A 25432-nucleotide genomic window follows, 5' to 3' on the forward strand; every position below is an offset into this window, starting at 1 on the left:
CTGACTTTGTGGCAGACACATTCCCTCTTACTCTTTCTCTCCTTTTGGGTGTTATGGTTTGCAATACAGGCAGAAAGTGGCCATCATGTTTGGTTCCTAGTCTACTTTCGGCATGCATCTCCCATACCAAGAAAGCCCTCCAAGCATCATTTACTTAATGGTCCCTTTTCTGTCCCAGCTGCCTTTTCCTCCAGCATGTGAGGCCAGCTTCCAAGCCATGGAATGATCCTCCTGGCCCTTATCTCTATTATCCTTGGGTGTTAGTCTCCCATTCTGTTACTTTACATTCCACAAATGAGTGCGGTCATTCTATGTCTGTCCCTCTCTCTCTGACTCATTTCACTTAGCATGATACTCTCCATGTTGATCCACTTATATGCAAATTACATGATTTCATCTTTTCTAACAGCTGCATAGTATTTTATTGTGGCAAATTATTTCTTTAGGAAGTTATTCCCTCTCTTCTTGATCACGTCTTAATATCACCTTATATTAAGTAAATTAGAAAGCAGAGGAAGTCATCAGTTTTATGTGAAAGTGAGGAACAAAACAGAAAAGAATCCCAGCATTAAAAAATTTAAAGAGGCATTATTAGGGGTAAACTAGATAGTTGATTAAATGGAATAAGACAATTACTGGAAAAAACTATGGTACAACTTTCATTACCAGATCAAGTGGTCAGAGCAGAAATACATTGCTTTGATAGAAGAGTTATTTAAATGTATTCCAAAATACCTTTACAGGTTTAGATAAGTCACATGAACTCTTTTTCCTTTGTTTTTTTTTTGATTTTGTGAATTGTTATATTACACATACTGAAATATTCTCCATCTGCACACTCTGCATTAATATCATGCATTTTTGTTGCAGCTCTCTGAGTACTAGACTTCAAAACTCTTACTATAAATCTAGGAAGAAAGAACTTTGAATATAGCTTCTTTTCCTAAATGTTTTAATTTTTATCATCTTTATCATACCCCATTTCCTATACATGCTCCTTGGTTATGAGTTTACTTTGTACACCAGTTGGATCTGCAATACCCAAATCTGTCAGTAACTATACCTTACTGAGAAAGCTTGTTAGAAAGAGATGCCTGGATTTTTAAAATCATCGTCTTTAAAAAGTCTGATGTGTGTCTGAAAATAATTTATTAAATACTCTTCCTGGTAAATCTAAGGCAACTATCTTGTGGGTCAACACTAATACTGGCTATTTTTTTTTTTGGTTATCCTGAGTCATTAATATTTATTAGATATGAAAACTTGGAGTAAGTACTAACGGTATTTGGGATTACCATTAGGAAATATTCCAGTGCAGTACTCTAAATTATGATGCTTAGTTTCTCTTTCATGTCTTTCATGTCTTCATGTTACAATGGGGCTGGGTGACATTAAAGAAGGTAATACCAAGTCAGTCTTTTTATGCATTAAGTCTGAGATGGCATGCTTTATAAAAATTAATGCTTTAATCAAGGCTTCTTTGTTTCAACCGCCAACTTGTGGCATATCTGGTTTCATAATCTATCCTCTCTCTGCCCTCCTATATTTGAGCATGTTCTGCATTAAGTGTTTTTTTTTTTTACTTTTTTTTAACGCTACTGTTTTTTTACCAAAAAGTAACTGCCTCTCCCTCCTAGACATGGATATATTTAAGTAGTGGGCAATGTGATTGCCTATATATAATCATTAAGGCACTTTGGAATACTTCTGGAAAATTGTGACTATAGAAATGAAAGTCATTATCGTTGTGCTTAAATTGGAATTTCTAGTTTAAGTTTGAAAACCTCAGTTGTAACCCAATTCTGCTCGCAGGGAATCAACATTTCATATCATTAGTGAATTCATTCATTCCAATTAAGATTCTGAGACTGAAAATTTTCTAGGTATCAAAATCTCCATCTGGAGGTAAACGCAGGGAGGGAGGAAGACATGCAGAGAGATGAGAAAAAAGACTGTGGAGATCCATTAAGTGTTGGCCTATCATGATATCTGTGATCATATACAGATCTCAGCAGGTCAATTGGAGATGTCTCCTCTAGAAATAGAAAGCAGAGTGCTTAGGATTCTTAGGTAAAGGAAGCAAGATCTCCATCTATTATTATTTTTTTTAAAAAAATTTAAATCTTGATTAAGTCATATCATAGGAAAATTTGAATGCAACAGAGAGAAAAGAAATACTAAAATTAATGACAATAATTGACCTTGTCTTAGGTTAAAAACAGAAATATAAACTTGAAGATAAAGTTCTAAGGCTATACATTTTTAAAAGAGCTCTGTTGATGATAAGACCACAGACTGGAAGAAGGCAGACACACATCATCAAAGTAACCATATTTTCTGCACAGTCACAAGGAGTTTTTATGGAAAAAAAGGAACAGGAGAGCACACCTTGAGAAATGTGGGGAGGGCTGGAGTGATAGCACAGCAGGTAGGGCATTTACTTTGCACGCGGCTGACCCAGGTTTGATTCCCAGCATCCCATATGGTCCCCCGGGCACTACCAGGAGTCATTCCTGAGTGCAGAGCCAGGAGTAATCCCTGAGCATCGCCGGGTGTGACCCAAAAAACGAAAAAAAAAAAAAGAGAAATGTGGGGAGGTTATAGACTGGTGGATGCCAGAGAGGTTAATGAATTTCCACCTGGCTGGTCCTATACGTTACTCTATCATATCTGCAACTCAGAGTTTTCTGAGTGAGGCTTGCACCCATTTATTCCTTAAGTTTTTTGGGGGGAGAATAAAATTAAGGATAATTCCCAATAGAGAGAGTGCTTTAAACTTGAAATTTGACTCTTAATTTTGGTGGAAACAGTTGACCTTTTTCAAAAGATGTTCAAGTGTGAGAGATAGTACAGCAGTAGTGCATAAGCCTTGTATGCAACTTACCTAAGTTCTTTCTCCAGCACCACATGGTACCCCAGGAACTTGGGTTGCAGCTCTGGAGGATCCCAAGCACCACCATATACATATCTGTGAGACCCCAGTATCACTATTATAAATTAATCCCTTGCACAACAGTGTCTAAGCAGTTTTTCATACTCAGTCTTTCCACTAAACCTCCACGTCTCCTGGGCACTGTCTGAGTATTCCTTTTACTTCTCTCATTTCTGTACACCATATTCCTTGCTATGATACATACAGAGTTACAGCCACTCATCAGGGCTCTTGATGTTTCATATTACTAAATTCTCTTCTCCATCTAGGGTGGCTCCTCATCCCAGTCCTAGATCAGTGGTCAGGTAGATATCATGTGACTAAAAATGTATCCCTTTTGCCTTCATCCTTGCGACTCCTAATAACTTTCTTCATTGATTTGATCTTCATATGATTTATTGCCTCTAGGTTTAATATAAACTTTATCTCTGCATCGGTTTATTGTCAATTTCCCTCTTCAAGTATACAAGTGATACTTGCACCTGTAGTTGTTCATTTTTTTCTTTTTGGGTCACACCTGGCGATGCTCAGGGGTTACTCCTGGCTCTGCACTCAGGAATTACTCCTGGCAGTGCTCAGGGGACCATATGGGATGCTGGGAATCAAACCCGGGTTGGCCGCGTGCAAGGCAAATGCCCTACCCTCTGTGTTATCACTCCAGCACCCCCCCTTTTTCTTAGTTGTTCATTTTTATTACAGCAACCATCTAGAACAATTTCTGACAGTGATACTACAGTAGAATATTGTTACCCCAACAGCGATAGTATTAAGAATGATTCTCCATGTTCGGTATCAGTGATACTCTGTAAATTTGCTAAGTGGGTGAACAACTGATAAAAGCCAAATAGCATGCCAAAATTGTTGACAGTGAGAGAAAACAACTCACTTAATTTACCTGAACTTTATGATTTTATTATTTTCCTATTTTAATACTTTACTTTTTAATAAATATAAATGTTCTATTTATACATAAATACACACAGACAAACTCATATATGCAGAAAGAGAAGTATGGTAAGAGAAAGTGAGATTGGAAGGCTTTTCCCTTTATATTTGTAAACACCCAGGAAAAAGCTCCTTTGGGTCATAACAACTTTAGATATCATTGACTTTCACAAATCTACTTCATAATTTGAAATTACTCAGAGTTTTAAAAGTGTGTATATATTCTCTGGAAAATATTATTATTCATTCTAAAGTTGGGAAGTGGGTTCAGAATTATAAAACATGTACAGAATTATAAAACATGTAAAATCCCAGGATGCTCCAAGAGTATACAAAATTGAACACTTAGCAATTGAAGCTAGAAATGCTTCTTAAGCTGGAACTGGAGTGGGGAGTGAAGTGTTAGGCTGAAACACTATAAGCAGAAGGAATGCGGAAAGAATGTGAGCATGTGGGTGGGTGATTTTTGTATCTGTTTATATTCAAGGGATTGTGAGAGAAGCTGCAGAGAGTAGATGAATTGTTAGAAATGTGTGTGGAAGTAAGGGGATTTTATCCCAGCAGTGGCACAAAACTCTAGTCACCATTAATGCTGCCACAAATACTCTGCATCTCTTTCTCTGGCATCTGGAAAAAATTACACTTTTCTGCCCCCTTTGAAGTTAGGAGTGGTTGAGAATGGCTCTGGTCAATTAAGTGTGCACAGGAGTGCTTGACTTCACATCCAGAAGAAGCCTTACCTGCCACTAATTTTATTCCACCCTGCGATCAAGGAAGACCCATCTAGCTGGATACTCAGGTGTCACTTAAAAGCAGAAGTCCCCTGCAGATCCCATTAAACATATAATTTTCATAGAAAGCAATATTTTATTTGGTTAAGCCACTGACATTTTGGAATTGTCTGTTCCTACAGACCCTAGGGGATGACAAAAGAACCATTAACTAGTATGTGATATAGTAAATGGGTTTTTGAAAAATTACTTTGGCTGCAGTGTGAACTGAATAAGAGAAAGCAAAGGCAGGAGAGCAGTTTTCTGACTGGCAGAGTGAAGTGAGAGACATTGTAGGGGTCATAGTTATTTTATAAATACTGCACAGGAGAATAGTAAGGAGGAACAGAACCTCAGGCATCCAGATAGAAATAGAGAAAAAATTAGGAAGAGTCAATGCATATTTGAAAACCAGAATCAATAAAATTTAGTAACAGGTAAGATTTGGGGAGGTAAAAGAAGGCATTTACAAGTTTCTCATGTGTTTAGCTAGTATATTTGCATTTAGCAGAGTCATATCATAGTACAAAATAAGTCATCTTGCACTCCTTTGGTTCTTCATACTCTTAGCAAATAACCAAGCATGAGGTGGATCAAGAAAAATTAAGGAGTCATTTATTAATGAAGTCCATACTTCCTACACGCCTGGGGGAAATCTCAGAAAACTGAGTAACTTACCCTTGTTGGTCCAGAAGCCACTTTTAAGTAATAATAGCTTAGTTATGAATAAACTGGACATTGAAAAAAAGAAAGAGAAGTGTCATTAGGAAAATTACTAAAGAAGGATGGGTAAAACAAAGGCATGCAAAGTTCTGATGAGTGTAACTGTTCCAGTAGACTCAGAAAAAGGAAATGTTTACATGCAGACGTGCAGATATTTCTTCAAAGATTATATCTGTTCTTCCTTCAGGCCCATCTTCCGAAATTAACCTTTTGCCAGAATTAACTTTTGGGATAGCAGATGTTTTACTTTCACATAATATGGAACATTGAAAGAGAATATTGTCTCTGGGACTATGAAATATAATTTTGTTTTAGATACACTGATTTGAAGATGAATGTCCACAAATTTCTTAGTAACTATTCTAAATTTAAAGTACAAAATCGGTGATGAATCCAAAGGTACAGATGTATGAAGAATTAGGATATACATTAAGAATATACATAACAATTATAATCATTGGTGGCATCATCCTTGGACAATGTTTTATATTGCAAAACCTATTTCAATATGTCACAGAATGACCTTGTTTAGTTGGGAAGAAAATGTGATAAAATATTGCAATACCATATAATCTTTAAAAGTAAAGTAAACAAAAAAAATTACCAAAAGCATATTTGACTCCAGATCATCAACCTTGAATTGCAAAGCACAGAAGAATACCTACATTTGATTTATTATTCCTCTTATGCTGATAACTAGACCTGTTACATGAAAAATTATATATTCTTTCTCCAAAGATAGAAAACTCAATGATCTATAATTTTTAGGCTCTGTGACTTCTACAAAAGAATAAATTTGCATCTTTATTTTATTCTGTCATTTGAATCACTAGCCATTAAACAAAATCTAAAATTTTAATAGAATATAAACTGTTCTATTCATTTAATTATTGAGGAAATAGCTTACATGATAAGCATATACATATTACTTAATACATTCATATATAATAGATCTCTCAAATATTAGTTAAATTATGATTTAAATTTTGATAAGTTCATGTACCTGATCACTCAGAACTATATTTCATTGTATGCTAAGCATAATCACACAAAATAAGTTATTCAATATAAATGTGCTTGTCCATATGTTACAGAATACATTTTATCAATATTTTATTCATATATTTTCTAATTTATAAATAATGGCTAACTCTTACGGTGGCTGGCATATGTAAATGCATATAAAGACTATATACAATATATTCAGGTATGCATGAAGCTAATTTCATAGAGAATGATTTTTCTCAAAATTTTCTGACTTTCAACATTTGAATGTTTTCCTCATTGTATTTGTTGATAATTATTTGACTCATTTCAAACAAGAAAACATCTTCTGTCTACATTATGAAATAAAACTTGAACATCTGATATCAAGCAATGAATTCAAATTAGAGACACTAATCCTATCTTGAAAATCAATGTGGGAATTCTTTGCTAAAAGTAGTTTTCAACCTTTACTTTAATGACTGAGTATTAGCTCCTTAGGCAGAAAAGGTAATATAATTATTTCAGGTGGAAATTTCAGGCAGATATGCAGCATATGCAAAAGATCTAAGTAGAGTATGGTTCGTTCATTTCAGGGATTGCAGTTTTTTGATATGGTATTTGTGTGCAGTATGAATGTGAAAGAGTGATAAGTGAGAAGACTGAAAATATTAACGTCCACCAGAATTTCAGGTTAACTTTAATTTAAACCTAAATCAGTTCCTCCAGAGATGGGATTGTGGAATTGCTAGCTTTGAAACCCATAGCTTTTATATTTCAAACTAATCGTGTTTAGTGGTCCATAAAGCAGTGTGATCAATCCTACAGAATCATTGCACAGTAAAAGATAAACCTTTTTATGATTCTACATTAATTTGAATTTTCAACTTTCCTCAGAGAAGGGAGTGATTTTCCCAACTGGCTCTCCTAGATATTTTAAATTCAATTTCATATGGTACACAGGAGACTCACCCACTCTGGAGAACTTGTAGAAACTGTATGTATTTCACACACATCAGAACGAATAATGATTTCTTAAAAACGCACTGAAACTAGATTCCAAATGTCTAGCTCCTCCGTCTTGTGGAAACTGGGTTCTAGATACATCTCAGCATCCTATTCTCAGACTTCTTGTACATTAGGGAACTTTAAGTGACTCAAACATAGATTTCCTTTAACTTCTATTTTATACAATTTCAGGATTTTGATTCCCAGAAGATTTTTAATTCTCTTGGCCTATGTCAGACAATGAGCAAAACTATCCATATATTGAATTTTTACCAGTTGGTGTTTTATTTCATGTTTAAGACATGCAATAATGAAGGAAAATTAGAAGAGTCAGAATTCATTCCAGTTTCCATGAAGCTTGCGTCCAGGTTGGAAGAGAGAAATTTAAATGAGATAAACATAAAAAATCTATGAAGGAGCCAGAACAATAGTACAGTGGGTAGGGCACTTGCCCTGCACTGGCCAATGCATATGATCTTGCAAGCCCATGAGGAGTGATCTCTGAGTACAGAGCCGGAGTAAGCCCTCCAGCTTACTATACTGTTGGGTGTAGTGTCAACCCCTTCACAAAAAATAATAATAGTAATAAAATAAACAGATGAATAAAACCAAAATCTGTGAATTCAAATTTAGCAGGATCAGAGTGAATAACTAATAAAGAATGCAGGAATTCAATAGGCATTATGCTATCATATAACTAAAAGAATCTGATGTTCTCAGCAAGAACCAGGAAAAGGATATTCTGGGCTTGGAGCCTGGTCAGAGAGGCCTCTCAAGAGAAGTGAACTTTGGAGGAGAGCGATGGGCATGATCTTTTTCCGAGTGGCTCTGTGATTGCGGTCAGTCCTGGGGAATCAGCAAATTCCTCTGCAGCATATGGCCTTGTTGTAGAGAAAGGTCAGGAAAGCAAATTATAGGACAGTAGTTTATAGGTTTGCCAAGTGTTACAGTTTAAGATGTGGCAGAGATTTTATTTCAGATTGTGGAAGTTGATTTGATGGCATTTAGACTTTCTTGATTAACACATGATTACAAAATGGCCTTTTATGGTAGCTTGAATGTTTATACACATTATATGTCTAGGTGGCAAAGAAGGCAAAAGATCAGGTCCACCCCGCACTAATTAACATCAAGTTTAACATCATCTCAGAATAATTACATTGTCTCTGTCCTGTTTCTCTTGTTTCTGGCTTTTCAACTGAACATTGATACCTTATGGCCATTCTAGAAGTTTGTTGTTCCTCAGGAGGGAGTTAGTCAGCAGTGGGCATGATAGGGTGAAAATCTGTAATAGTTTACCTGGGATCCCGTCTGATGATCATTTACTGTTTTTTCTATTGACAAAATAATAACAGGGATACCAACACAGGTGGTTTTTCTGTCTGCCTGTTAACATCAAGGTGAGATGTATCTAGCTAGATCACCTGCTAGTTATTGTTAAGTATATCCACCAGACGATTTCTATTTAAACACATTTGCAGGGGATTAGGACCAATATAGTGGAGCAAAGAGCTGGAAGAACTGAACTGGGAAAAAAATGGTCAGAATAGAAACAATAATGAGTTCTGTAAGAGACCAGGGTTTCAAAAGTGTGTGGAGCATCCAGAGAACTTCTGAGTGGGAATCATGGCAATTGGGTGACTTACTGATCAATCCCTTGATTCTTAGGGAATGGAAAAGAGTCCTTGAGTCCTATACACAAACTGGAAGCAAATAGCCTGGGCTAAAACCATGGCTCCCAGTCACCCCTATGGCCTTTCATTCTTTCAATGACCTTATCAAGTCCAGTTGAGATTCTCGTAAAGTACCCAGCAGAATCTCAGAAACAAGAAAAGCTTTTGAATCATGTAATAACTCAGAGACACCCCCAAGAAACACCTCAGGTAAAGGCTTCTGACATTCAGATGCACCAAACAATTATAAAAGACAGCATTAGGAAAATTTTCTGTATGCCTGAAGGGGGCCTCAGAGGGGGTGATAGGGAATCTGGGGAAGGGATGGGGACACTGGTGGTGAGATTCCTCTTGGAACATTGTATGCCTGAAGCAACTCTATGATAAACAACTTTGTGGATCATGGTCTCTTAATAAAGAAACTGCGATAAAAATGTACAAGACAGTATCAGGATGATTGCGGAGGGAGGGACGGAAATGTGCCTTCCACAGAGGCAAGCTTAGGGGTATGGGGAGTGGGAGGGAAACCGGGGGCATTGGTGGAGGGTAATGGGCACTGTTAAAGGAACTGGCATTGGAATAAAGTATGCCGGAAACTCATAAATAGCTTCATTATTTTGTGGTTCATGATAACTCAATTAAAAAATATAGCAACACCCCACTCCAGACCCCAGACCCCCCAACACACACAAAGCAATACTTTAAACTTAGGTGTGAGTTGAGCCAAGTTTTGGAAAGTCCAAACTCCAATAGAAGGATTGAAGACAAAAAGCCAGGGAAAGGCATTGGGAAATACTTAAACCTCATCCAGCACTGCTGGGAATGTTGATTGTTTCAACCCCTTTTGGAAAGCAATATAGACATGACTTAAAAAGAAAACTATGAATTGAGCTTCTATATGATTGAAGCATTCTACCTCTTAGCATCCAACCCAAGAGCCCCAAATCACTATTTTGAAAAGTCGTATGGACACATATGTACATTGGAGCACTATTCTCAAGATCTGGAAACAAGATGAATTTGTTGCATATATACACAATTTAGCTATAAGGGAAGCAGAAGCCCTGTAATTAGCTGCTACATGGATGGAACTAGGGGCATCAAATGAAGTAAGTCGGGGGTCGGCCATGTTGGCCGCTTGTAAGGCGATCGCCCTACCCGCTGTGCTATTGCTCCAGCCACAGCGGGTAGGGCATCTGCCTTGCATGCAGCTAACATGGCCAACCCGAGTTCGATTCCTCCGCCCCTCTCGGAGAGCCCGGCAAGCTACCCGTGACGTATTCGATATGCCAGACACAGTAACAACAAAGTCTCCAATGGAGACGTTACTGGGCCCGCTCGAGCAAATCGAAGTAAGTCAGTCAGTCAAAAGTAAAAACATTTCAGAATGAATTCTCTTAGATCTGGATATGAAGAAACAGAGTAAGGGGACAAAATAACAAAAGCCATAGACTTCAGAACTGGAAAGGTTGTCTATAGAAGTCAGATTTCCTAGAGGTAACATTTGGGGGAGGATAGGAAGTTCCTTGGAACATTGGTTGAGGGTGGCAGGCGCTCTTGTCGTGGGTGTTGTGTTTGAACTATGTGTGCATGGCACTATTATTAACATTGTGTGAATCATGATACCTCAATAAGATTGGGAGAAAACAAAGCAAAATAAAGCAAAACCCCAAGCATTAGCTTGGGACAGGGTTTGAGTTCAATTATAGAATGGCTGCTTGAATGTGTGGGAAGGTGGCTTACTCCTGGGCATCCCTCAAACAAGCAAGCAAACAGCAACAACTAACATTTTGCTTACAAGTTTATTTAGAATGTTTTACTCTGTGCTGTTTGCTTTATGTGTAGATGATGCAAATAAAAAATTAGCATATAATTGGGTTTGGAATTTAAGCTACAGAAGCTAACAATTGGAGTAAATTTAGTGACCAGGAATACATGTAGAATTTGAAGTAATAAAGAAGCTGAGATCAAGCAATTAAACATTGTTCTTTATTATGTTTAATTTAGAAATTATTTCACTTATATTTTTGTTATTATTTAGTTTTGGGGTAAAAAGTACCTAGCACCTAAACATTATTTTCCAATAGTCATTTTATATGAAATTAAGAGAACATTAAAATATAGAGAAAATGCCTTTATCACCAAAATTAATAAAGCTTAATACTTTTTCATTGTTCTCTGATATCTCTTTGAACTCAATAGTTTTATTTATTGCTAAAACTTTAGCGTTTTTATTTTTGAATTTTTTTTTATTCCTTTCAGGTCACACTTGGTGCTCAGAGCTTCAGGCTCTATGTTCAGGTATCATTTTTGGGGCATGAAAGTCCATATGGGGGGCTAGAAATTGAACCCATTTTGGTTGCCTTATCTACTGTACTATTGTTTTGGCCCTTTTAGATCTTTTGGTATGAATTGTTATGGCACAATTTAGATAACTACAAGAGGAACTTTATGCTTATGGTTTCACTCTGAAACAACAATAGCCAATTGAAATTAAATTTAGTGATTTTTATAGCCACTTAAATTCTTCCAATAAACATCTTAATTATATAAGTGAACATCCCCTCAGTTGTTCAAACACTTAAAAATTGGATTACTCTTTTGATCAGTTTATAACCAATCTAATATTTGATCCTTTCTCCAGTGTATGACATTCATTTGTGGATGAGCTTTTCCAAACTCCAAATTCCTATTAAGTTAATTTTGGAGATAGAAGCAATTCTTAAATGGTAGCATTTGTTTTCATAATAAACTGGAATCATCTACTGTATAAACTCAAAGACAACCACTTACTGGACATTATTATTTAACTTCAGAGAAGAGTGTCTAAATCTTGGAACCAGATGTTCTGGTTAGCTTGGAGTTTCACTGTTCATCAAATAGAAGTCACTCGTTATTTGAATTCATTTCCTATAGCAGTAATGTCAGAGAACATAGGGTATTGCCTTGTATGTACTTGGTTTTCATCTCAGGAACCCCATTCGGTTCCCTGAGCACCAACAGAAGGACCCCTGAGCATAGAATAGGAGGAAGCCCTGAGCAAAGTCCCCAACCAAAAAAAAAAAAAAAGATAGCATTGTAAAGAGAAAAATTGCTTAAACCATATAGAGACCTTTTAGATGTGCCTGGAAAATAAGTGTTGAACATGTTAAGATGCTATTCACAGACTTTCAGATCACCACAGAACCATGATGGTTTGATCTTTTGGCCTAGTCAAGTCACTGTACAAACCACAGAATCACTTGACTTGCATTTTGAACAAGTAGTCAATTTCTAGTATGTATAGTCAAAGCTAAGAAATAATCTCCTGCTGATTATCCAGTCAAATTACTTGAATCACCTCTCCATTTCTTATTCAGTACATAATTACTGTTTATTTCAATTTTTCCATTCATTATGCAAATTCATTGCAGACTGACATCCCAACTAGAGAATGTGTGTCTCATTTTTCCCCCCCCATTGGCTATCATGAAGAGGAAAGATGTGCAGATTATGGATAGCTTCTGCTTATCTTAATTTGGGTGCAGTATTCTCTATTTTGGCAAAGGGGCAGTGGCATCACATTAGGCTTACTATTATCCTTAATTAATTGTGAGTATTGGAAAGTATTTTCCCCAGTGGAGTTGATTAGGGGTGTGTTCCCCACAATTTAATTTAAGTCAGAACGGACAAGGGTTTGGAGTCCACAAACCTTGGGGGGAATGATATGAAATAGGTCATCAAGTGAAGGTTTTTCATTTCTTGCCACATTAATTAATAGTGAAATGTGATGTTTCAGTCCTGCAGGAGGTATCCAGTGTTCTCTCTCCACGTGAATGAATGTTCAGGTTACTTCCTTAGTTTCTGTCCAAAAGGAAAAACACTGTAAGCAGCTCCCCTCTGCTCAAAGGAATTCTTTTAAAAATCCCCTCTGTGTTAGTTTAGTGCTTAGAAATTGCCAACCTCTTCATACTCTTCGAAAGATGTCGCAAAATGTTAGTTGATTTAAAGTGATTTTGCTATCAAAGTGTTCTAGATAGATATTTTCTTTCAGAAAACAAAATTCTGTACCTTCTATCTTCCTGTCAAATCTACCTCTCATCTCTTTCTATATATGTAAATATATTTCTTTATGTAAATAAATTTCTCTATCCATTTATCTATCTATCTAAGCAAACTATTCCTTATTAGATATGTTGTAATTATCTTATAGTGGTAAAATTCATGGCATTATAGGAAAATATATCAGGGTCTGAATCCAAGATTTGTTGCTAATACACAGTTGATAGATGTAAGGCCTGCTCCTAAAATATATCGAGGAATAAAAATTTGTGACCCTGAAATATGTTCTCCTGGCAGATATTCTGAAAAGTGGGTTGAGATCCCCTTGTGTGAAAGGCATTTACATGTAAACTTCCCTTAAGTGTATCTCCTTCTCTCCACAGGGAAAGAAAATCTTATCTTTTCAATGTAGGAGGTCGAATTTAAATCTAAGCATCTGTGCTTTCTGAATTCTTCCTGAACTCATCTTTCCTTTTCTCCTTTTTTTCCTTCTTAACATTTTATCCCTCTTAACTATGTTATTTAATATTTCTTCTAGAGTCATGTCGAGGAGATGATGTTTTTAGGTTCTCTCCCATGAAAGACATGTTATTAATACACTTCCTACTTGTATCTATCAGCCTGATGCTTATTTGATGATTTGACCAGCTTTTAAAATACCTACAGGAGATATAAAAATACCCAAGCAGCACAAAACTTATGTCCAAAGCCAGGGAAAAAGGGCCAAGAGAAATGGTTGGGATTTACCACAGGGGTGTAGGGAATAGAGGGTAGTTAAGATAGAAGAGGGTCCATTAAGACAATGCTAGTTGGAAATGATCACCCTGAACAAGAACTGAGAGTTGAAAGCAGATAAAGGGATATGCATGATAACCTTTCAGCATCTGTATTGAAGCTATAATGTGTAAAATGAGAGAAAGAAAAAGATAGAAAGAGAAGTGAGGTGCTGCCATAGAGGCAGGCCGGGGTGCTGGCTGGTTTGAAGGTGGGAGGGAAACTGGGGAAAATGGTGCTGGGAAATTATACTGGTTGGAGGAATGGGTACTGGAATATTGTATGACTGAAATGCAATCATGAGCAATTTTGTAATGCTCTATCTCACACTGATTCAACAGATAAAATAAAGTACCCAAAGAATATATGATTTCCTTTTATGTTGACAAGCACTCTAAATTTTGAGAGTTCCTTTGTATATAGGGACTAGGACATCACATGGCATTTTTAGGGAGAGATTGTAATTTTGTGTGCAAAATACCTAACATAAGGTAGACATGCTACTTTTATTTGTCTGGTCTTCATTGCTTTGAGTAATAGGGCCATAATCAATCAACTGGTTTTGACAAATAGTTATCACCTCCTGGATCAGTGTTTTATGCTTTGGAAACAGTGTCAGATAATCCACTGGTCCTGTGGGAATAACAAATTATTATGAAGACACAGGGATAAGAGGAAACATATTAAATGAGCATAGTATAAGCACTACAGGGACAAGTGTTTAGATAGCCTCCATAAAGAAGTCTCAATTTGGAATATAATGACTGAGAAGATGACTTAACCTAGGAGTAGGAAAGATAAACTTTCTAGCTAAAGACCTTGTTTATAGGCACCTTTGAGTAAGTGATTATAAAAAATTTTTAAATGTGATTTTTATTTTGTGGAGGCAACTCCACCAACAATAGTAGCTCATCATGGAACAGGGTGGAAAATAAAACATGAAGCTAGCAGGTGTGATGATAAGATGTTTTTCAGCCAAGGAATGCATGCTATATCAACCAGTTTTAACATGACAAATAAACTACATATTTCCAACATGTATTAACTTACTGAAGAATAGCAATGCAATCATTTTAGAGATGGCAGAAAATAAAAATGTGTGACTTCATTATCAAGATAGGGGGGGCAAAAAACAGTTTGTTAAAGACTTCCAATATGCCAGGCCCTATTTTTAAATTTTTTTGGGAGGCTGAGGTATCCTAAGCTGTGCTTAGAAGGTCCAGGATTTATCAGCAATTCTACTGGGCTGGTCATTAAATGTTAAGCCAATGTTGCCATGTTGCTCATAGCCTTGCAGTTTTGGGGATCTTCAGACCATTCCCCTGGTGCTGGGAGACTTCATGAAATCACCTGATAATGTTCCAGAGCCTCTAGGGCTACACCCAGAGATATTCAGGTGTCAAGATGTCACGAGGAAGATTGAGCCCAGCTTAGCTCATCATAGGCATTATCTGTAACCAACCACTGTACTACCTCTTTAGTTCCCAGGCATTTCACTAAACATTCTATATGCAACATCTCAATTTACTCCACAAGGTCAAAATATATTTGCTTATTTATGTGATATATTGTGAATAAAAGTCTGTATATCAAGAATTGGATGAAAATCAAAAGAAACCTTGAAATCCTAATTGATCACTAAGTTATTGCAAATTTGCTAGGCATTCTAAGTCTCCTCTAGGTTTTAGATAGATTGACCCATGTTAAACAATGTGGGATGGGGTGTGTGTGGGGGCGAGGCGGGGCAGTGAATCATTTAATTTTCATGGAAAGCCCAAGTAATGGACTGGAGAAATGGTACAGTGGGTGAGGTGCTTGTCTTGCATGTGATTGATGGAGGATCAACCCCTGACAACTCATTTTGCCCTGGATCTTGCTAGAGGTGAACCCTGATCACAGAGCTATGAATAATCCCTGAGCACTGCTGAGTGTGGGCCAAAGCCAAAAAAAGTAATGGATGGGAAAGAGAATGCTCAGTGGAGCAAGAAATTCAGAAAATTTTTGATGTGGTACAGATTTATTGAAATTTTCTGAATCTTAAAATTTTTTGAAGTGGCAACATCAATGACTTTTATTCTCACCTGCTAGTTATGAGGTTGAAAAATGGTACTGTATTTAAAATGCTGAAGGTGTTACTTAGAACAAAGAATGGGCGCTCCTTGTATCTCCTCAACCATTTGAATTTCCTGAGAGAAACAAGAATCTTACACAGATCAAAATACTTTAATTAACTATGGGACTTGTTAAAACAATTCAGTAATCATATATTCCCTTTTTTATCAGTTATGAAGTTATTGGGTCATAAGTCAATTTATGAGAATGTTAATAAGATACATGGAATATCAAAATATACCTTTATTGGTGATAAGATGAGGGAACAGAGCTTGATCCAAGAGCTAAATTGGCATGTTAACTGAACCCTTTTTTTTGACAGACTTATGTCCCATCATGGCAATTTAGACTTACAACTGGAATAGAGGATTGTCCCCTATCAGCAAAAAAACTTACTCTCAGAGGGAATGGACTTGAACACTTTATTTTCCTGAATGTAGTAGTAGATAAGTTTTCTACATCTCAAGACAGAGATTGGATACAAGGAGTCAAGAGAAGACAAAGAGGGGCTGGAGAAATCGCACAGTGGTTAGGGCGTTTGCCTTATACGTGGCCTACCAGGATTCGGTTCCCAGCATCCCATATGGGTCCCCGAGCACTGCCAGGAGTTATTCCTGAGTGCATGGTGTGACCCCAAAGCAAAAAAAAAAAAAAGAAGACAAAGAATTGGAGAGATAGCTCAGATGGCTGAAACAGAAGGCCTGGGTTCAATTGATACACACTTTGACCCTGCATATTGCCGACAGCAATCCTAGGTATCAAGTATCCTGATACTACCATCGACTGTGTTCGAAAACCAAAACCCCAAAACAATTTTTTTTAAACCTAAGCATTGTATTAAATTACTTTCTATCCTATAGTATCAGAAACAGGTAAAAGGAATTTCCCTCAGTATGTCATAGTTTTGGTGACTTTCTAGATTAATTTCTCTTTGGTGAGGCTAGTAAAATGTGATGATTTTCATTGATTCTCTGATGCTAGGCAGCCTTGTTGATGTGATGGGGTTAGACATTATTGCTGTAAGTAAAATTGTCAATCTGCTCTACAATGGAAAGACAGTGGCTATTTTCTCATCCATGAACTTAAGATGTGCTATTTTTACTTCACCTTTTGACTAAAAGGTTTGTGCTACAGTAATTCAGTGAGAAATCAATTTTGACTGAGAATTTCAATAGAGTTAACTTTCAGAGTTAGAAATTTTCATAGGTGACCCCAAGTGTTCATGTCATTATTTTAATTAAAAGGTGCCTTTTATCTGTAGTTTTCATTGAGTTTCCTGCAGGAATTTTGTAAAAATGAAGAGGTGTTTAATACTATTATGCCTTTAATAGTAGATAAGGAGAATTTTTCAGTGTCTGAATTTAACAGATAGCAGAACATGCTTTAGAGATATGTATGTAGATGAATAACATATTGTCTTTTAAATCCTTCTAATAACCTGTTGTATAACAGTCCTCTAGAACAAAGAGAAATTATCAAGAGGCATTTTTCTATGATTAAATAGGCTCATTAAATTTATCAACTATAATATTTATCAGAACAATCTATAAACTGTTGATATGCATTGTATATATTCTATCTCTGCCAGAAGGATCATGTAAAACACAATTATCTGTTGACCATGTAATGTTTTTTAAGTCTCTCACACCCACAAAGTATACCTGTTTACATGGGATAGAAATATCCTTATAAAAATTGTCACAAGTGTTTGTTTTTCTTGCCTCCTTAACACTGAACTTAGTAAAAACATAGTACTTTGCTCTATAGGACTGTTGCTCCATTTAGATTATCAACATGAAAATAATATTTAAAATTAAAATCATTCAGTCTCCCCAGTCCCATACAAATATATCTATATTTTCTTTATCTCAATGAATTAAAGCCACAAGTTGGTGTTTTGCAAGGATAATACTGAACAGTCACCTTCATCTCTGTGTTCTGCCTCTTTCTTTCCCCCTAGTATATTTGTGTGGTCAACATATTAAATTAATTCTACCTCAAAATGGAAACTAAACTGAAAAAAAAAAAGGAAACTTGTGAATGAAATGATCATTTCTTTTCTTCAGGCCCATAATATCTCTGCCCACTATTAGAGTTTCCTCCTGTGCATTACCATAATTTTTGTATAAACTTCAATTTTTAGCACTTAGTAAATTGCAGGATGGTTGTTTGAGTGTTTCCTCTGTTATACTATGAATTCAGAGAAAAGAATACCATCTATTATTATTTTTATTTATTCTATTAAGCCAATCACACATATTAAAGAATGATAACTGAATCAAAGTCACTCATATCTTGTGAAGCTTTTTAATACTAATTGGATGTAAGCAAGTTAATTCATATTCAGATGTGTGGGTGCTTTTCATCAGACTGTCCACTCATTCACACAAAATAGTTTTACTTTGGTATGTATATATGTATATATATTTATCTGCATATATATACATATATAAAATGTTATGTATATATATTTGGTTTATGGAACACAACCTTCTATGATCAGGGATTACTCCTGGCTTTGTATTCAGGCATCACTCTTGATGGGCTCAGGGAACCATATACAGCATTTAGGGTATTGGGATCCAACCCAAGTTGGCTGCATTCAAGGCAAACACTCTACCCACTATATTATTACTCTGACCCCTGTTCTATATTTTAAATTCACATTTGATAAATTATTGAGTAGGATCATAAAAGGAAAGCATTAGAAAATTAGTAATTTGATCATTCTAGCTTTAAATTAATTAACCAAAGTTCTAGAAATTTATGACAGAATAATCTATTTGTATAAAACAACAGTGGTATATAAGCACAGATATGCAGATAAAAAGTAAAGAATAAGAAAAGTGCCATTTTATGTCTGCCGTAGAGACGGGTGGTGGAGGCAGTTGCAGGGTGTTGAGAGGAAAACTGGTGACTATGGTGCTGGGAAATAAACACTGGTGGAGGAATGGGTCTTAGAACATTGTATGACTGAAATCTAATCATGAACAGCTTTGTAATGCACTATCTCACAGTAACTCAATTTAAAAACTTTTAAGTGTATCATAAAGTGTTTATAAGCTGGTAGAAATGGAGAAGGAAGACATTGAAAGGATAACTCTTAAGTCAATCAATTTTTTAATTTTTCTGGTGTGACCTATGCATTCTAGTTTTTGCTCCTTGAGCACCCTAACTTTCTTATTTAAATGTGCCAATTCTGCTACCCACCACTGAAAGTGAGTTAATCTTAATTGTAACAATCATACTCCTGACTTCAATACTTTCTATTTGAGAGTATAATTTTAGCTCTTAAAATCTGGTTGCTTTATTAATTCTGTGCTTTTGCATATAATTTTTTTCTACTGTGTGTTGAGCTTAATTGTTTTTTTGTGGTGATGTTTTTCAAATATTTGATAAAACTAGATTGCCTACTCATCTCTAGATGGGAAAATAATTGTTCTCTGATGCTGATGAGCTTATTTGCTTCCAAGACCCTATAAGGGCATGCATGTGTAATGGAGAGATGAATGGCCACATTATTCTTGGTTGCAGAACCTGCTTTCCATTCAAGTTTCCTTCTCTTACACTCACCGCTTTATCTCAGGGCAGAGATGTTCCTTTATATACTATCCAGAAATATCTTGAAAACCCAAGTAAACTTTCCACTTTGTTCAATGATCAGGCAAGGAATGATAATTTTTTCTAATGCATTCTGTGATTAGACTGTCAGTCTGGATTTGCTGCTTATGTCAACTTGAGTGAGTCACTAAATTTTTTCAGTGGCTCAGTTGTTTAAGTTTTAATATATTTTTAATTTCCAGTACAGTGGAAGTTTTGAGTCAAACCCAGCAATGCGCGATGCTTAATTTTAGCTCTGTACTCAAGGATTACTACTGGCAGGTTTAAGGGGAACATATGGGGTGTCTGGTATCAAATTAGGGTAGGTTACAAACAAGGCAAGTACCTAGCCCCTCTGTTATCTCACTGGCCCCTAAATGTCAAGTGTAGTTTGTTGTTGTTGTTGTTGTTGTTGTTGCTGTTAATTGTTTGAGAAGGTGAGCTACACTTAGCAGTGTTCAGCGCTCCCTCCACACTCTGACCTGAGGAATGACTCCTGTGATGCTTAGGAGGGGCTTTACTGCCAAGAAACAATCTGGTTAGCTGGATATAATGTAAGGCAAGTTCCTTAACCACTTCTATCTCTCTGTTTCTGGCTCAGCTTTTTTACCTTTAACATTGGGATAGGGTTTTTATGGGAATAGCTGTATTAACCCACATAAATAGTACATGTCACCCATTCAAAACAACCATAGTCAAAACAAACAATCAAAAAAGGTTTCATCAGAGAGACAGAAAACAATGTTAAGTATTATTATTCTAATTTTATTAGGAAGGTTTATTTGAAGGTATTTTAGAATTGGGTCTGGTTTACCTCAGTTCAATCAACTGACTTGAGGAAATTCTCTTCTAATCTAATGTTTTAGTTTGCATTTGAAGAATAGAGTGTGTGTATTTAAACAATCTTGAAGCCCATTTAGAAAATGAATCAGGTAGTATATTTATTTCCTCTCTTATTTTAATAATGCTTTTATCTATGCCATGTCTACAGACATCAAAAACTGAAAGCTTTGTAAAATTTGAAGACTTTTGATACAATATTATAATAGTATAAACATATCTTCCATTATTTCTGCCAATGATTGCTTTAAAGAGAGAATCTAGTGCAGTAGGAAAAGTTACACACTGAGTGTATATAAAAACAAATATTTGGGGCTTAATAAATGTGATATGGGGGCCGGAGATAGCACAGAAGGTCAGGTGCTTCCCTAACATGCCACTGACCAAAGTTCAATTACTGGACCCACTAAGCATCATGTAGGAGTAACCCTTAAATACATGAAATAAGCATAGGGGTGGCCCAATCCCCATCTCAACAAAATAAATAAATTGTATAATCTTTAACCTTTTTTTTTTATATTATTATGCAAAAAGTTGCTCGGCTCAGTGGTTACTCATGGCTCTGTGCTCAGGAATTACCTATGGCAGTGCTCAGGAGACCATATGGAATACGGGGAATCAAATCTAGTTGGTCATGTGCAAGGCCAAGGCCCTACCCTCTGCATGTCTCCAGCTCCTGGACAACATTTTAATCTTGTCTTCTTTATTTCTCTACTATCCTTTCAGGTTTTTTTTTAATTCTTTTTATTTCCTTGGTTTAATCTGTCTCACCCTTGGTTTGCCTGTGAAATTGTTGATCACCCTTCCATTTTTAAGTTTTAGATTTTAATTCAGTTTCATTGAGATAACATTGAATCGTATCATCACATAAATTTTAGGTGTCTATGAATATATAAAGGTAAAGGTAAAGGCCCTCCCGTTGATCGTCAATTTGCTCGAGCGGGCCCAGTAACGTCTCCATTGGAGACTTTGTTGTTACTGTGTCTGGCATATCGAATACTCTCGGTAGCTTGCTGGGCTCTCCGAGAGGGGCGGAGGAATTGAACTCGGGTCGGCCATGTTGGCCGCTTGTAAGGCAAACTCCCTACCCGCTGTGCTATATTATGTTCATTTTGTGCCAATTTACTCAGCCCTTTATTCTTTCTTCTGGCAACTACTAATTGATTTCATAGTATAAAGCACTACTTACATCTTATTTAATTCTGTTTATCTTCTTTAATCATCTCAAATGAAATCATTCAATGTATATTATTCTCCATTTGATTTATTTCACTATATAAAACACACTTTAGATCAATTTGTATTGTTGTCAGAATTCACCTATATAAACAATGAATAATTTTTTTCTATATGGCTTTTTTTATGAACTCTTCTTCTATGTGAAAATTCACTCCTAAGTATATGCCTTTCTAAGTTTACCTGATGTATTACAACCCTCAAGTCTCCAATAATGTCTGCCTTGCATCTCCTTTTAATACCACAAGAGCTGCCCTAAACCATCTGGCAATTCTTCCAGACTTTTTTTTTTGATATCCAACCCTCTCCTAGTACATTATATGATGTACTCATCCAGTACATTCTCTATAACATTAGTTCCACAAAGGAAGCGCTTTTGCTTTATTTATTATTTGATATACCCCAGTGGCTGTCAGTACTTGCACCACAGCAAGTGTCAAATGATTCAAATACACATATAGAATAATGGGCTACTAATAAATGCCAAGTATAGATTTTCAACCTACTGGTAGTAAAAAGCAATCAAAATGTGCATGATAGTGCCAATTCTGTCATCACAATCTGATCTATGAAAAGGACCAATACATTCTTGTTTGCTTCCAATAAGTAAAATATTTATTCCATAACCAAGCATATTGACAAGAATATCAATGATGCATCATAATTAACTTGGGAGTGATGGCCACTTACGGTCCATTTCCAGGGGTCATTTTGGGTAATCATTTCATCTCTCAGCTGAAAAAGATATGCTCTTCCACCAGACAGTTGCAGCAATGCTGAGAAAGATACACATGTGCTCTGTTCTTTCTATTGCTGTGATCTTTTCTAACAAGTCTGTTTATTTTTGCTTTGCGTAGATGGATACGTGGGTTTTACAAAGAGTCGATTCAGATCATTAAATCCTACACAAGGCTGAATAACAAAACAGAAAAATCTGTCCACAAAATGCTAAAATCCTTCCTCTGACTCAGAACCTTGCTTTTCTCAGTCTTTGAGTCACCACGTGGAAGATGGTTTTATTTGTTTAATCCAGATTTATGGTGCTTGTTCCTGAAATGGATGCATGCAAGGAGGTGTATTTCTTGGGTGTGAAGGATCAGGTTTTAATTTGGGAAGTCATAAAAAGCTTAAATGATTTTTATTAACTCATGGGAGCAGGAATAAGGAAGAGGAGAGAACAGTTTTGCAGCTGTCTGCTTTAGCTGCATGAGGCATTCCTTTTCTCTCACTCTACTACTCTAAAAAGTAAAGTGATAAAAGCTCTTTATTTGAAACATATCAGGAAACTTCTTTTAGGAATGGCATGGAATGAGGGAAGGCATGGAGACCTTCAATATTTGAGCCAAGCAACCTATAAATCACCATCCTGTTATAATTCAACACAAATCAAGTTAAATAAAGTGTGCTTACTGTATGATGAAGTTCTAAGATAAAAAGAGGTCCCAATAATCTCTAAGTCTTGTGTAATAAGTTATCAGTAAGGGAATTTCAAGTAACACATCAAGGTTTTATTTCCAAGAAGCTTGATTCTAGGTGAATCAAAAATTCTAGGGCTACAATTATTCAATGAAATCAGGCAAAGGATTTCCATAAACTACTGTGCACAGTGGTATAGCATCTAAATCAAATGACCATTTGGGCTTATAAACATTTGGGATTCAACATAATAAAATTAAAAAATTGCTATTTTGCATGTTTTGTGGCCACATTTATTCCCAGCTCAGTATTTGAGGATCACTCCCAGTGGTTCTTGGAGGTCCATGTGGTATCAGCAATAAAACTTGGGTTTCTTGTGAAGCCTGGACCAGCCCATAGAGCTATTTTCAGCCCAAGATAAAATAATTAATACCTTTCTTGCCCCATTTTATCATCTTCTTCCTAACCTAAGTCACAGAACCGTGTGTCTCATTTGTTCTGCATCCAGGTCATAGTGGCTGTGAACCATAACTATAGCAATAATGAATAAGTAATCATTCTACCTGGTTATTTTCTAATTGAAAGTTCTAGAAATATTTTACATACAAGCATTAGACGTCTGCTAACTCTGAATGTTTGGAACGTGCTTTTCTCTGGGAAACTAGTTTTATTGAACAATGAAAACCAGTCAAACAATATTATGGCTGCCTGCACTTGTCTTAGGATGGTGCTGTTTTCTTCTTGTTTGCCATTAATATAATTTTGTTCTGCAATGTATTCATTTTGGATGTCTGAGTGCTTACCAAAATATCACCAGTATTGCTTCCTCCAGAGATAAGAAAACATAGTATAACTGGCTTTGTTTTAAACGTTAAAACCTTTTTAAAAACCTTATCTTAAAACCACTTTTATTATTTTGAAAGACTTTATTGAAAAACCACAGTTTAATTTAGCTCATCACATATTTTTTTAAGGATGGATTGTATCCACAACCATCTTAGTCTTTTTAAGAATCTAGTTGTTCTCAAGGCTTATGCCTGGCTTTATTCTCAGGGATTTTTCTTCAGGGGCTCAGAGAAACATATATGTGGCTCTAGGGATCAAACTCGGGTCAACCGCATGCATGGCCATTTCCTTAACCTCTGTACCATATCTCCTGCCCTGATTGACCAGTTATATTTAATATACATTCTTGCAATCATACATTATGAGATCTTATAGGAAAAGATAAACAATCAAAAGTTGGTATTCTTCTACAGAATACAAAATTTAAAAACAAATTTTACAGTAGAGACGATACTGGTATAATTTTGAGTATATGAGGAAAAAGGAGTAGAGGAAGGACAAAAATTTATACCTGGTAAAGAAAGATGGGATAAGGGAATTTGAGAAAAACCTGTGTTTTTTCTATTCTCAATACCTAGAACAATGTCTGGTATTCAATAAGTACAAGAGATTAATGAGTCTGCTTTAAAGGCATGGTAAGGATTAGCTTTATTAAGTTTATCAGTTTCTTGTGACTACTATAAAAAATCGTCACAAATTGCGTGACTTAAAATAGCAAAGTATTTGTTCTCTCATGGTTGGGGAGGTCAGGAGTCTAAAATTAGTTCGACTGAAGCAAAATCACATATTGATAGGGCTATACTGCTGCTATCACCTTAGAACAGTTTCTCACCAGGATATCCTAAGGGACCACTGCTAAAAATTGTTTCAATGGAGACAACTAGTAGGACAAGGAGGCCACAGAAAACAAATGGAAGTTGAAAGGGGCCTGTGATCCAAAATTTGAGAAACACCAGTTTAGAGTACTTCAATCTGTGACCTTCCTTCTTTGTTACCTATCTTCCAAGTTCTGATGCCTCTGGGCTTTTCTTGACTTGTGACCAAAGTAATCTCCATCCCCTTGATTATGTTTCTTCATACTTGAATTTTTTTTCTTGCGTTTGGGGTGTGTGTGTGTGTGTGTGTGTGTGTGTGTGTGTGTGTGTGTGTGTATGATCATGTGCTATTTGTTTTTAAGAAGAATGAAGGTAATTGTATTTAGGGGTCATACAGATAAACCAGGGAGATTTAATCTCAAGGTTCTTAGTTAATCACCTCTGTAAAGATTCTTTTTTCCAAATGAAGTAACAATTGCAATTTCCACAACTTAGGATTTAATGTGTTTGGGGCCACTGTTCAGCTCACTACAGAGGACAAAGAAGGGATCTGTAAAAGCACAAACTAAATCACTTTCAAATCCATGCCTGATGTCTGTGAAGAAAGAAAATATCATGTTTTATAACATTTCATTTTTGGTAGATTAATTGGATATGTGAGTAAATAGTTGAGGGTGATATTTTCATAGTTTTTGAATAATGCCACCTAGGTATAGC

General features: G+C 36.1%; 1 protein-coding gene across 4 annotated transcripts in view; it reads left to right on the forward strand.

Annotated features, from left to right (window-relative positions):
* LRRC4C (leucine rich repeat containing 4C) overlaps positions 1-25432 on the forward strand; it is a 1436015-nt gene that overhangs the window by 322274 nt on the left and 1088309 nt on the right. The window lies entirely within an intron of this gene.

Source organism: Sorex fumeus, unplaced genomic scaffold, assembly GCF_029834395.1.
Source record: "Sorex fumeus unplaced genomic scaffold, SorFum_2.1 ptg000007l, whole genome shotgun sequence".
NCBI classification, from domain to species: Eukaryota; Metazoa; Chordata; class Mammalia; order Eulipotyphla; family Soricidae; genus Sorex; species Sorex fumeus.